The sequence below is a fragment of the Phalacrocorax carbo genome, chromosome 14, assembly GCF_963921805.1.
Source record: "Phalacrocorax carbo chromosome 14, bPhaCar2.1, whole genome shotgun sequence".
Lineage (NCBI taxonomy): Eukaryota > Metazoa > Chordata > Aves > Suliformes > Phalacrocoracidae > Phalacrocorax > Phalacrocorax carbo.
In genome coordinates this window covers 15,154,408-15,169,464 of record NC_087526.1, presented here as the reverse complement: position 1 = coordinate 15,169,464, position 15,057 = coordinate 15,154,408, and the positions used below count along the sequence as shown (strand labels likewise).

At 49.0% G+C, this 15,057-nt stretch overlaps 1 protein-coding gene across 4 annotated transcripts in view; it reads right to left on the bottom strand.

Annotated features, from left to right (window-relative positions):
• Positions 1 to 15,057, bottom strand: part of CBFA2T2 (CBFA2/RUNX1 partner transcriptional co-repressor 2) — a 66,654-nt gene that overhangs the window by 30,219 nt on the left and 21,378 nt on the right. The window contains exon 1 of one of the 4 annotated variants that reach the window (XM_064465807.1): positions 12,841 to 13,007. The exons of the other annotated variants lie outside the window; for them this stretch is intronic. The gene's annotated coding sequence lies outside the window, so the exon portion shown is untranslated. Of the gene's footprint in view, positions 1 to 12,840; positions 13,008 to 15,057 lie in introns of those variants that run through there. 4 annotated transcript variants of the gene reach the window in all.

The window sequence follows — 15,057 nt, the reverse complement described above, 5'->3', positions numbered from 1 at the left end:
CAGACTCTGAGGAATGACCCTGCTGCAGCTGGGGGAACCCGGGCCACCACAGTGGCTGTCCGTGGAGGAGCCAGTGTGCGGCCACCGCTGCTGCAGCCCTCGCTGGGCTTCTCCGGTCACAGGCACGGGTCTGGAGGAGCCTCGCAGAGCTGTAGGACAGTCTCACCCAGGGGAAGTGTTCCCGGAGGGTTTTGGCTGCTACGCAACTTCTCTGCAGCATGTCTTGCACAAGAGTCCTTCACATGGGTGCTGCAATCAGAGCCGTCCGAGCAGACACAAGATCAGCAGTGCTTGTTGCTCAAAATCCATCAGCAAGACCTCGACGGAAGATATTTAAGCCACAAATTCATCTCACCACGACTCAAGAAACTCCATTAGAAAGCCTGGGACCCCATGCCTCCTTGGCTGCCCTAATTTATTCTTTTACAAAACAGTTCAGAAAAGGGGAGTCTGTAAAAAGCATTTCAGCAACAGTGCTGTGATTTTGCAGCGCCGGTCTGCTCACAGCTGGCTGAGCCGGAGAGCCGCCGGTGCCGCACAGCAAGGCCACAGCTCCAACACTGCAGCAGCGCTCACTGGCAATGCAGCCCCTTTTTCACTGCCAGGCTGTTGCAAAAAGCTCAGGCGAGCGCTGCGAGTCTGGCATTCCCATGGCTTCCTCAGGGGAACCACATTTCCCACCCAAACCCCTTCCCGGGGGATTTTTGCTGGGTCCTGAAGCCTCCATGATGTAAGACTGGTTCATTCCTGGAAGCTGGGGGGGGGGGGAAGTAGAAAAAACAACCAAAAAACCACCCCTGATGGTCTATTCTGAGATACTAGGCTAGTGACCTTTCTTTTTCACCACCTGGTGTTTTATATCCCAGCTCTTAGTTTCAGTAGGAAAAATAAAGTTGTGGAAGAGGAGTTAATTTTCTAGCCAATTCGGTAAGAAATTTAGCAGATGTTGAGAAAGATGCTGTTTCTGGGTCAGTGCAGCGAGCCCCTTTGCTTAAAGGCTTCCCACCAGTGGTCCCTCTCTGCTCACTGCAGGATGAATCCCTGCCTGTTCAGGAGCAATCATTTAGGGAGTTTCCTCTGAGAAAAGCATCACATCAAACAGGGGCCATTTCACTTCCTGGTGCATTTTTAACCCCTGGCTCCAAGCAGCCAAGTGACGGTGCGAAGCCTCGTGCCACAGTGCCGGGGGCGCTCAGATCCCACTGCCACGGCTCCTGGGGCTTTGAGTCCTACCCACCGCTGTGCCTCTGCTCCCCATTAGCTGCTGCAAACCAGTTTGGTCACATGCAGCACCAGCGCCTATGGGGAACAGGTTGGTTTGTTTGTACAGAAGCTTCCACAGCTCATTAAAAGGATCTTTCAGACCAATAGGTCTAAGCTTAAAAAATCCCTGCGCCCTAGACCTGAGGCTCCTGGCTGCAGACCGCCAGTTCAACACCCACCTGCTCTCCAGGACGCCACGGGGAAACTCCCAACTAGCTCATAACCACAATGCTTTGGGAATCAAAACTGCAGGGTTTTTGCTGCCCTTCAGAGCCCACATGAACCAGGAGGGGCAACCAGAAACACCACGAGCAACTCCCACAGTGGACAGAGCCAGCGCGGGCTCCGCTGCCCAGGCAGCCCCAGCAGCACCCTGCGGGGCAGCGGGCAGTCCCCACACGCGATGAGCGATGGCATGGCCTGGGCCGGCAGAGACCTGCTGACAGCAGGGTTTTCTTGAGTTTTGCGTCATCAGAGAACCCAGAAATGCTTCAGTCACAGCAGCAAGAGGAAAACACAAGCCTCCTTTGGGAGAGACAGTCCTTGTCTGCGTAAGCTTCTGTTCATCTGAGCATCCCGCAGATTCGATTGCGCCTCCACAGCGATCCTGCCTCGTTGGGTACAACAAACACGGGGATTGTCCATGACTTGGGCAAGTTCTCAGTCCTGCACTACTCAGCCTGACCAGGACGGCAGGTACAGACACACCTCACAGAAACATACAGCCTATGTAGGGCAGAGCGTCCTGAGCACCTCAGAAGTTCCTACAACACAAGGTAAAAGGGGGAAACAGCCTGAAAATCATTATAGGAGGAAAAGGTCTCATTTAAAATAAGAGGATGGATTCAAAACCACCACAAATACCCCTTAAATCTTCAATTACTAGATGATTTTAAGAATTCTAAACCTGGTAACTAAAGACGTACAGGAGGAGGTTTAACTCAGAAGCTTTAAAACAACAATTTATGAGTACTTCCCTCTCTGCCCTCCATCTTCCAAGCCCTGCTGCCTGATGATTTGGCTCCCACCACTACAAATCAACCTAAAAAATCACCACTGCCCTCAAAAAATAGCCAGTACCGAGCAAATCTGGATTTCTTATAGCATCACGAACGCTACTGAGCATGCGGGGATCTGAAGTTAACGAGAACTGGTATAGCAGATCAGGTGTCTAAGGGGTGAGGGTATCCGGTGAGTAGAAACTACTCAAACTGAGTAATACAGGAACTGAGATTAAAAAGTCTATGCATACAAGACAAACCCAAAGTACCAGCATCAGCAGCCCAAGTGGCACTACCAATAAGTGGTAAATAACACTGTTTGAAAAAAAGCAAGGCCATTTCTTAAAGAACTGAAGATCTCAAGGCAGAACACCACATTTAATCCGTAACATTCAATGAGACCACAGAGAGGCACAAATACCACCAAGGACAGCCAAAGCTTTTACCAAAAGCCTAAATTAAACTAGAAAAAAAAACCAAAACCGTTTGTTAAGCACAGAAGAGATACAAGTCCTGACCACCTGGAGAAAAGCAGTCCAGAAGCTCATAGCCAGAAGGGCTAGTTTAGGGGAAAACAATGGTATTTTCTGCAAAAACAAAACAATCCAACCCAAAACAAACGACCATCCAAGTTCTACCACAAACCCAAAGTGAAACAATCAAGGAGGGACACAGAAAAACTAACCCTGAAGTCACTGAAGGTCTCTGAAGTCGTATCGTTCACTCTTTTCCAAATATAAAGCAGAGTCCAATGGGGAGTCTTCCTTCTCTGGATGGAGGCTGAAGAGCAGGAGCTCACCCACCTCCAGCCAGCTCCAAGGCTGATGTTCCACCAAACTTTATCCAAAACTGGGCAAGATCTTCAAGAAATCAAGGAGGAACTTCAAAAAGACTTTGGAAATCTTTTTCATTCCCATTATTTACAACTTCTTACAAGCGCCAAAGTCCAAACCAAAGACCACAGGTGTTCCTCACCTGCTCGTGTGTATTAAAGCCCACTGTGGCTTTACTACTGCAGCCGTTGACCGAGTCCACCAGTGCCGTGCGCACTAACACCCATCTTGCTACCCCACCAGTGTACCTAAGGTAGCCAAGGCTCGCTGATCACACCGTACCTCACACTGGCTGTCTTTAGAGAACATGCCTCATTCACTTGGGTGCTAAGTACACTAACTGCTGCCCAGCTAATATCCACTCCCGATCAATGGCACACCTGGGAGCCCTGCCAAGATGGCAATTCTGCCTCTTAGAACACTCACGTCACTACACAAATTGCTCTTTCTCTTCACCCTGAATCCCATCAGCATGTGGAAAGCTTTTTGCTGTCCCATGGAGCTGGAAGCACAGAAGCAACATATTTAGGGATGGTTTTTAGAGGTGTTTAGGAGCCTGATAACGTAGCTGGGCACCTACACACCTTTAGGAGCAAGGCAGCCAGCATCTCCTGGGAGCCCAGGCATGGAGCGATGGGGGTGGATAGGAGAGCCATTAAAGCTCACTGCTTCTTGGTCTCTTCAGGGAATGACCCCAGCAGAGGTGGACACACAGTAGTAACTATCTCTGCTGTGCCTCCTTCCCCTCTCTCTCACAGGCAGCAGAGGTGGATGTTTTCCATGAATAACCTCTGGGGATTCAGTGATGCACAGGGACCATACAGTGAAGGTGGTGGCTCAGCTGCTGATGCACTTGCTTTCAAAGCATCGTGCTGCAACAAAGACTTTCCAATTTGTCATTCTTAGGGTCGTCCTAAACTGGTTACTAGCAACCTGCATTAGCCTGCTCATCATCGACTGCAGCACAAGGGAAAGACAATCTTAACCAAGAAGTGCAACCACAAGAACTGTAAACCCAAGAAGTAGAGAGCCTACCCTACAAACAAAAAAAAAACCAGCAAAACCCCAAGTTTGTTTTAAACTGCTATTTTCCTCCACCAGTCACAGCAAAACCTGTGACACAGTGCCTATAAATTTCCTCTAATGATGCAGCAGCAAGGCAGAGACCCATCTGTGCTTGGGCACAGGTGAGACTTTTCACTATCGTGTAAGTGCAGGCTGCCTTTCAATTACACTCACCAGCCCATTAGGCAAATTAGATTTGCATACGAGAGGATAACCAGAAAGTCAAGGAATAGGCCCTGAAGTAAAATATGTTTTCTAACCTACATATCCCTGGGAAGATGCGGACAGTAAGCTTGCTGTTTAACCCAGGGCTGCATTTGATGTTCATGTTCTCCAGGTTTCTGCTCTTAGCACTGGAGTGTTTTTGAGAATGGTCTCTTCGCCATGCAGAACTGAAGCCAGACAGAGACATCTGCGTACCCTGCATCCCCACCACCCTAAAAATATGCCCATTTCTGCAGGGCTGTGCATCATTTGCAAGTTCTGCCTTGCAGTATGCTTGATAGTAGATTAAAATATTACTGGCCCCAGGGAATTTAAATTGATTCCACCTGGGTTTCAACAGATATACCACTAAACTACAGAATTATTTCCAGCACCCTAACTGCCCAGCAGTATGGGATTACACTGGTGTCCCATGTCACCGAGGTCATTCATGCGGACTAAACGGTCCTGCTCAGGTGATCCTGAAGAATTAATCTACCCGCACATACTTTTTTTTTCCTGGTTAGTGTATGCAAAACAGAGACAACCTAGCTCATCTCCCAGCATCCAGATGGCACTTGCAAACCTTGTCTGTGTATCAAATGTTGTTTTTTAGATCAAGTGTCCCTGGTTGACAACACAGAACTTCACGATGCTATCTTTAGAGAGGCTCCTCTGCAAAGAAACACCCTTTGAGCATACGTTACAGGGAATATGCTAATGTGGCAGGGGGGTTTCAGCGGACACAAATGTATCTGCTTCTTGGAGCTCAGATACCCCAGAACAAGCTGATCCCGGCTGAAGAGGAAGGGGTCATCCAGCTCCCCTTTTAACACCAAGCCCCTACAGAAAAGATGCATCAGCAAGTTAACACAGCAGAGAAAGGTTAACACACACCACCGGAGAGATGCAGGATGAGCTCACAGTGAAGTCCACTGGCACACAGAACTATGCTTACTAAAAACCCTACTAAATGAGTTAGAGTAGCTGAAAACAGACAGCAAAAACCAAGGTTTTTCATTCCTTCATTTCTCCTACAGGTTTAGAAATTCTTACCCTACTTTCCTGTTCATCTAAATGCAAGGGTCTGATAATAAACCAATGGTTTTCTTCCTTAAAGTCTTCATTTCCTCCTCCAGATTTCATGTAGAGATAAAAGCAGCACATGCAAAGTAAGTTGTGTGGTTATGTTTTTTGTTTGGTTTTTTTTTTTTTTTTTTAAGAACAGCCCATTAATAAAGAACAAAGCTATACAAAACTTTCAGTTTCACACATTCCTGAGACGGTAATGTTACCCTCAACAAAAAAATTAGTAGTAGTTGTTAAAAATAACACCACCACCTCCAAAAAACCCACCATCCTGAGTTGTTTTCTATGGTTCTCGGCTCCAAGAACAAGAATCACTACCTGCACGTGAAAAAGCATGGAAAAACCCCTGACCTGTACACACTCCCACTAATCAGCAAAATGGCATTACAAAAGCCGGGAGAAGACAAAGGCGGCTGCAGAAACAGAAAAGGTTATGACACAGCTCATGCCCAGGATCAGAAGGTGACACCAACAGCAGCAAGGTGGCTGAAACAACCCCTCACACCCGCTGCTGAAAAGAACATTTCAGAACAGCGACATCAGGTAAAGCAGCTTCTTTTGAAAAAAGAAAGTGATCCAGGAGGTAGCTCCGTCCATATTGCAGGCGCTCACAGTAAACACCATATGGCCTGTTAATTTAATTAGGGAGAAGAAACCCCCTAAGTTTGAGATTTGACTTTGAAGGGTTTAAAACACGTATGAGGAAAAGCGTTCAGGATACTCTATTAGGTTGTCTTGCTAGCTTCAGCCGTCCTTCTGACCTGATCGAGCTAGTGGCTCTCCCCACACTGCACACCACTTCCACGGGGCTGGTTTTTTTTTTTTAAGAAGTGCACTACCAGATGTGCACAACCTCCACCGTTCCACCTGCACGGCTGCTCCCCAGGAAGGTTTGGGTGGTCCACACTGGGCAGCCAAGCCAGGGTGGGTCTGCATCAGGAAGGGGGTACATGCAGTAAGGAACCTGAGTACTTCAGTTAAACCCACCTCCTCAGATGCCAACCAGAATTTTTATTTTAAATCCTTCTCAGAAACTGCATTGGCAGGTCCTACCCACCAAGGCAGGATGGACCTCAAGGTGGAGGTCAACCTGACAAATGCCAAAGAACCAAGTCTCAGGACAAGTCCATTCCCCACCCCTAAGTAAGTCTGCATTTATGAATATTGAGGTCAACCAACCAAGCCCCAACCGTTCCCAAAGATTTCTGTATCTGAGTAAAGACTCGCTGCAGCGTCTGCTTCCAGAGTAGGAACAGGGACTCTTTGCCAAAGGGGCTATGTAATCAGAATAAAAAGTCATTGCCTGTTTTGAACATATCTTCCATGTGAAGGGGGCAGGAAATGGAAATTCCCTTCTCTGACTTGGGGAGAAAGTGAATCTAGAGACTTGACCGCCCCAAGCATCCTAATATGGCTCCTCCACTGGTAGGAGCTATTTTCTAAAGACTTATCATGACATTGAAAAAGTGGGGAAGTAAAGTAAAAAAAAAATCTGTACTGATTTCCCTCTTCTTTTCTTCAATCTGGACAGTTCACGGTTGTTAGCTGGTTGCTCTGAGGAGAGAGGAGAACATCTTGGACCTCTTCTAGACCAGAGGTTTGCATCAGCATATCTGCACTGCAACAGGAGACTGTAGCATCGCTGTCATGCCAGAGCACCCTGCCAGGTCTCAGCACGAGCTGCCCAGTGCATTACCAGCAGGGAACAAGGCAGATCCCATGGAAGTGGCTGCTGAGGCACCACCAAGAATGCAAAGACACAAAACCTACTGAAAGAGCCTGACAAGCTGTACTGGGTGAGGCTTATGGGGCTTTGGTGGGCTTTCATCTTCAAGCAGCCTGTTCAGGCCCAGACAGTAGCACCCAATGCCTCCGTCATGGTGTTTTTAGGACCATCACCTCCAAAACGAGCTGCTCTGTCAGGAGCCACCAGCACAAACCTCGTCAGCTGCAACACTGCAGCATAACCAAACTCCTTTTGGGAGGCCTGGCACGTTGTAAGGGAAAGCCAGTGTTTCTCCGTAGAGGCGTATACTCCAACTGACTGACCTCCAGACTTGGACGGCGCTTTGTCACCCAAGTTGTTTGGATACAAGCACAGAGGAAAGCTATGCCTTGTGCCTCCAGTGCAGAGACAGGCTGCCACTCTCCTCCATTCCTGCCTGGCACAAAACAGGTCAGGGCTGCGTGGGCTGGTCCCCTTGTCACGGGACACGACCCACCTGCGCTCCTCCCTGGAGCTGCTCTGTGCTTCTGCAGAACAGGTCCATTTTCAGGTTCTAGGTAGGGAAGCAAGAGATGCCCCCCCTCCCTCTCTCCTGTTACTAACTGCAGCACATCTCGCCTCACGGCAATCCCAGGCTGCTCCATGCCACTCCGCCAGCGGGAAACCCAGAGAGATTTCGGGGGGTTTGGGCTTTCATGCAACCTGCTGCCCTAGCATTTTGTAACCTCAATTGGCATGTAGTTTCTCTTTGGCTTCCCTCAACAGTTGACTACACTCACGAAGTAACAGCCTACTTGTTTGGTTATTTTCTCCTTTCCTGTCCAGACCCAGGTTGGGATCTGTGTGTCCCTTCAATAGGTGTGCCACAGCGTTATGCCAGAGACCAGAATTTCCCGTTTTCTAGTTAAAAAAAAACACCAAACCAAACTCAAATAACCAAACATCTAAAGCCCAGCAGACTTCTTCCTGCTAGCAAGAAAACCTCCTCTCAGGACACTGCAAAGATTTCATTTACTACCAATTGCCCTCTGGTTATTTTACATTTATGGGGTGGGGGCTGAAGAAAGGAAGAAAGCAGGGAGAGGGCGTAATTAGCTTTGCTTGTAAAATGTTCATCCCAGTTGTAATAGCAACTGGAGCCTATTGGGGGCTTAACAGATTTCAGGGTTTTGTTCCTTGTGAGTGCTGAAGTGTCTGTGTAGGGTGGGGGGAATAAAAAAGGGGAAAAAATATATAAAAAAAATAAATCAATAAGTGGATCCTACTTCTTGCCACAACCCCATATGGAAGTAATCAAGCACAAGGGTGGCAGCTGGGGCCAACAACAGTCACCTGCAGTTGAGGGATGTGGGGGTTTTGGATGGGTTTTTAATGCTAATTTCCTGGAGAAACAATGAGGGAGCGGGCGCGGAGCGGCAGCCGAGGGCGGATGAATAGGGACCAGCCAGAACAATGGCTGCACCTGGTGCTGGGAGCAGCGGCACAGAGCCGGCACGCGGCAACAGCGCACGGCACATCTGTTCCCTGCACAATAACCCGCTCCCCCCGATGCTCCACCAGCATCCTAAGTAATACCGGGTCTTTAAACATTCACAGCTTGCCGTGGAGCAACAGGTTTGAGCTGTTTCGGGCTGCAAATGTGCTCCTCCTCCTCCCCTCATTTGGGGCAAGCTCAGTGATGTTATTAATACTTTTGGGGCTTTCTTGGGTTATTTTTGGTGAAGGAGATGCCTTTGAAAGGGATGGTGACGCAGCATCCCACCATCAGGTTGTCGTGCCCTGTTGCTGGAAGGAAAACTGACTCTTGGCTTTGTAGTTTCCATAGGACTGGAGAGTAACGAAGCAGCAGATCTGCAACAGTCCTGGTTCTTCCACGTGGTCTTCTGGCCACCTACGACTGTCCTCCTTCAAAAGCACAAATCCTGCCACAGACGTGAAAGATGAGTCCTGCAGCCAGGAGCACGCCAAGGAAATGCAATGCACATTATTGTGAAACCTTAAGCTTGCCTTATAAAAATGCCACTGCCCAGCCCAATAAAAGGCACGATAGTTACACTTTAAAATGCTTTGAAACCTCTGAAATTGCTATTGTCCTTTTGGACGTCAGCCGCCGACAGACAAAGCAGTGCTAAGGTCAAGGTCTTGCCTCAGAAAATTGCTTGCAGACCCAGGAACTGAACCCAAGCCTCTCCATGCTGCACTTTAACTGCGGGATCATCACTCACCAGTTCTTCCCAGCTTTTGCTCTTGCTCTAAACAAAGGTTTTTCCAGCCGTTCCCTGAACGCTGCATGAATTAAGACAGTCTCCATCATAAAAATAAAAGTTGAAGAGGCTCCCAGCGACCTGCAGTGATGCTGCCCCCAGGGACCGCTCTGGAGTGTCTGTCGAAACACATTTCATACCTAGCTTCTAACAAGCAATCGGATACGGAAATAGTCACTAGATACTAGGATGAAGGCAAGCTTACAATCTAGCCCAGAACAAGTATAGATAAGACAGCTCTTATTATGGGGGAAAAACCCAACAGGCAACAGATCACAACCATCTCCTGTTCAGATTTAAGAACTAGCCAGCATTGCCCTAAATCTGCTACATATGCCCAAATCTTCAAATGACTTTATTCAGCTATCCAGCTATATGATAAACATTGCACATACACATGACACAAATCTTGCTTTTTGTCCAAACCCTAAAAAACCAGACCTGGAAGAACAAGAGGCCACCTGGCTCGTCCATCCCAGCGCATCCCGTGGGAGAGCGCTGCCTCCTGCAAAACACTGCTGATGGCTACTGTGTTTATGGGTGTATTTGGGGACAGAAGAGCTGGTTGCCTTGAAAACTCAGCTCCTGAAGTCAAACCAGTCTCTTTTCCTCTCGCCTACTGTCCCCCAATAATAACCTCTACAAGCCAAAAAAATCCACTGTGAGTTACACATGACAAAGCCCTGTAAAGCAACAGTAAAATGCTTTGGGACTCACACCCGATCCGACAGACAAGGCAGCACTAAGAACAAACCCCACTCTCCCAGGGACACTGGTCCTGTAAGACTGAGAGGAATAAAACAAGAAAAAAAAAAAACCCAGGAGCCTGACCCACAGTTCATGTGAGAAAAGCTCCTTTTGCTTTTGGCTTCAGCCCATCTAAACAAGCCTCTGCAAAAACCAGCAGATGCAACTTGCAAAAATAGCAGCATCTTGGAACTAAGCAGGGGCCGTGGCTCCAGTCCCCAGGCACAGCAAAACCCAACTTGGCAGCACTGTTTTGGCCTTTTCACTATTAAAAGGAGTTTCTGCTCTTTTTCTCGGGGCATTCCCTGTGTAATAGACTTCTCAGATTAACGATTTATTCTCCTTGCCTTTAGCAAATCTGCTCCTTCCTCAGACCCTTCAAATCCTTCACTTGGCTTACTGCACTTTCCTGTTGGCAATATTTGCTCAAACTGCCTTTGCTTTACCCCTTTTACCTTCTTCCTTACACTGGGACCTCTTAGTTTTGCATTATTTGCAGGTTTCTCTAACCAGTGGATGTGCTGGGGTAGGGCGGTACCTGGCTGGGGAGGACCCTCAGTCATTTAAGTGAAGCCTAGGTAGTCCCAAAGATCAGACTAAACACCTTCTCCATATTAATAGTGAAAATCACATCATCCAGCAAACAATTTGGGGGTGGGATGTGGGGGGGAAGTCTTCACTTGGATGTGCTACCCCATTTCTATAAAATTATTCCGACTGGCCACTGAGTTTCAAGCCAACCTCTTCCCCCAAACACAATCACCTCTCTCACCTAAGCACTCAGCTCGTCAGGCACCCCAAATGCTTTCCAAAAATACAGGAACCTGAGAAGAAAAAGAGTTTCCCACAGGGCTTGAGCAAAACAACAAATAGTTGTTTAATGGCCAAATCGTGCCACCCTGATGCCGGCCGAACTTCCGCCTGCTTCATCAGGGCCCGACCTGCAAAGAGACCGCAGGAGCAGATGCTCCAACACGCTGCACTGCCTTCACAAATTCGGGAAGTTTTCGGGAGAGGCGCAGCAGAGGAGCACAGCTCTTTGCTTTTAGATATCGTCACACTCTGTATGGCTTTGCTGGAGGTTTTTAGGTTTTCATTCCTCCTTTGTGCTGGTGCACTTGGAGACGTTGAAGTTGCAGAGCATTAGGCAGCGCATGCTCCTTCTGCCTCCTCCCCAGGGACAGCGAGGGACACATAGGAGGTGTTTGGAGTGTTCGTAGAAGCAGACTTACAATATATATATATTTTAAAAGCCTATACCCAAATGCTTGCATGCTGCAAGAGAAGGAAAACCTTAAGGTGGCACGCGCAGTGGCTGAACTGGACGAGCGTGGAGCGGCAGCCCATGCAGCAGCGCAGCACCCCGCCAGGGAGCCCGGCCAGGCTGCACCGCGCTCTCCCTGGGGAAACCCTGTCAACGGGCATGCTTAAAACTAACCCGGACAAAGCAACAACAGAGTGCCCCAAACGGACTCACGCTGCACCAGACAGCCTAGCAAATATTCCCTTCTCTTTTTCCAGCTCAACAGCAAGCCATCCTCGGCCACATTTTAGCTCCCCAAACTTTGAGTGCTGATTTTGGTGCATCTCCTGCAGCTGGGCAGGATTTCTCCAGCACATAAAATGGACTGTTAGTGCTGTCACGCAGGAGCCGAGGCTGCAGGGGGGAAAAAAAGCCGGTAATATTTTGCAGAGCCCGGCCAGCGGCTCAGCAAACATGCAACAGAGGGATCTTCGCAACAAGCTACTCCGGAGGGTTGGAGGAGCAATTTCACTTGCTGAACCTTTCCATAAAACAGGGAGGGGGAGAAAGGGCAGGTTTAAAACACACATGCAGGATCGGGAGATTACAATGGAATAAAAGAAAATACAGCAGTCTGCAGCCCGACGGTGAAAATATATAGGGCAGGGAGGTCTGTTCCAGTATCACAAAATTGATCTGAGAGATTTAGATGCTGGTAACATCAGTTGCTGCTCGAGGAGTGCAAAGACAAAAAGGCAGCAGCCTCTGCCACAATGCAGAGAAGCACTGAAAACACAGAGAAAATTAAGGAAATTTGGGAGCTGATGGAAGAAATCTGCCTCTGCAGATTTACACCCCCTCCCTGGCTTCAATGTCAGCATGCACACATGAGAGTAAGCCTAGGCACAGTGGAAAAACCACATTCTGCTAAAATACACAAAAAACCTTCCTGCTTTTCCACTTCACCAGAAAAATGCTGAATCCCAGCCTCCTGTTCACGGGGGTGGGGGGGAAGAAAAATAAGAAAAAAAAATCCCAAAACATTCCATAGCAACATAGAGAGAGCTCTAACGCAGATCTCCTTAGAGAGAGTTTAGTATTTTTTCAGCTGCAGAATCCACTCATGCAGCCGGCTCCTCTATTGAAGTTTCCCCCCAGCAGAGCCACTGCAGTCGACCGGAGGCAGGCTGGGTGGTGAAGCGCTGCGGGCAGCGCCGCTCCCACCCTCTCCCTCTACCTGTGCTCAAGGTTGAAGATCTTCCCAGACCGCCGGTGAAACCCGCATTGCTCTTCAAACCTACTTGGCAGCATGGCTGCTGAGCATCCCCCGGCGCATCCCCCACTGCCCCCAGATACGCCGTGCCCTACCCAGTCCCATTTAAAAATAGACCCATCTATTGCTTACCCTAAAAAGCAAGGTTGCAGTGATCCAGCTGCTATTGAATACACCTAGTTTCTTTGAAATATAAATAAAAGCGCTCTTCCTCCTCCTCCGCTCGTGATCTTCGAGCGCAGCCAGAGCCCAGCCTGCCTTCTCCTTTCATTAGCTGGACATGTGTCAGGTCCCGCACATCTGCGATTTCTCACTGCCTGGAGCCGCCTGTCCGATTCCAGGGAAACACAGATGGATCCCAGATGGGAAGGTCCTGCCAAACAGACCAGCTCTCCACCTTGCCAGAATACCCAGCTTAGAGGCACACACCCTCGGCTCCCTGCCTGCTCCCTGCCTGCGCCGCGCCGCTGCCAGGCTGCTCGCCAGCTGATGTCACCAAGCACACACCTACCAGCGCCTCGCAGCCCGGCTGACATTAACTTGTTAAATACACGTAATTTGTTTATGGCCGGCAATAACAGGGAGACGGCGGCGGGGCGGTGAGAGGAAAGGAGGGCTTCGCCGGCACAGGCGCTGCGGGTCGTTTCCACCCTCACGAACTCGGCTCTGCCTTACGCAGCTCTGGGTGTAAATCAGCCTTCGTCTTAGCCCTCAATTTTGGAATCTGGATAAGCTGTTGGGTATACTAGCGAATTAATTTTCTGAATGTTTCCTCACGCACGTAATCTTCCCTGTAAACTCCCCTCCAAGCCCCAGCGCCGGAGTTTGCGGCGCTGGAAAGCTGGCATGTGTTAGCAATTAGAAGCAACAACAAGATAACAAGATACTGATGTTGCAAGGGTACCAAACGAGGACTGGAAGATTCAAAGGGAGAGCAATTAAATGTGTAACATATTACTCAGATTGAAGAGGAAGTGTTAAAGGAAAAAGTAAATCCGAAGTGTTTTATATGGGGAGTAAACTCCACCAGCAGCAAGGGAGGCTCCTAACAGAATCCCGGTGGACACAAGTACATTTGGCCAATTCCCCCCCTCCTTAATACTCAGACGTGGCCGCTCTGCCACATACAAACCTCCTGGTAATTTTGAATAGCCGCTCCCCGACGTGCAGCGTGAACAACAGATATTAACTGGAGGCCCCTGACTAATCCCATCAGCACCGTTCACCGCGAGCCGAGCGCTGGGGGAACACGGATTTACACACAGCATTCCTCGCCCCGCAGACGGGCGTCCCTGGCTGCCTGCGGTGCTGCCCCCGAGAAGAGGCAACTGCCCCTTCGCTTACTGCCCAAGCCATCCTCCCCCATTCCGTCCTCCTCCTGGCTCCCATAAAACCACCCAGGGAGGTGAAGCGACATTTGCATTTTGCTTGCAGACCTTGCACAGGCACATTTTAAGATCTCAGGAGGGATTCACCATTCCAGTCCATGTTCCTCTGAGCTGAGAGGCTTCACATCTCAATATAAACCTTTCCAAATCTTTTCAGGCAACACTACCTCTCCCTCCAGCTCCTTTTTTGAGAACCAGAGACGTACATACCTTGCCAGGACAGCAAACTAAACCTGCCATTGCCCAAGCTGACGGATGCCGGTTTTTTAAAAGCCCAGAAATCACAAGCTGAATTCTCCACAGTTGGTATAAGCATGGCAGGATATTTACTTCTCACAGACAGCAAAATGCTTCTTTTTATGGAATTTCCAATGCTTTGGTAGGCTACTGCTAACTGCCAAGCCATGTCCATAAACCTTCTAGAAGTACCAGCCCCCAGCATCCCACCTAACCCTTCACCCCCAACTTCTCTGCCTCTTACTCCTAATTAGTTTAAGGTACCTCTGCTTCCCGTTGGGAGGGGAAAAGGCTGTAAAGGGAGAAAAGTGCTTTAAAAAAAGTATTAAAAAGCATTCTGTGAGCAGGCATGGCTTACATTCATGAAGACACGGGCCATGCTTTCCTCCCATGGGCCCCCCAGCATAGGCAGGATGCTGGATGCTAACTAGGGGGAGGCATTTGGGCAGGAGACTCAGCTGTTGGAGGAGCACATGAAGCTGCTGCAGCCTTGGCTGGGCAAGCACACTGCTCCGAGAAGGGCAGCCTGGCTGCAGCCAGGGGGGGCACAGATTTATAGCTACCCTCCCACCTCCAAACGCCAACTAAGAGCAGGGATTTCACATGCTTCAGTTAAAAAAATAATAAAAAAAGGTGACTCGCAATCAAGTCTCAGCACATGGATACCTGGAGCACCCTGTGAAGCGATGCTCGGGCAGCAAAGCGGGGTGGGAACAGGCAGACG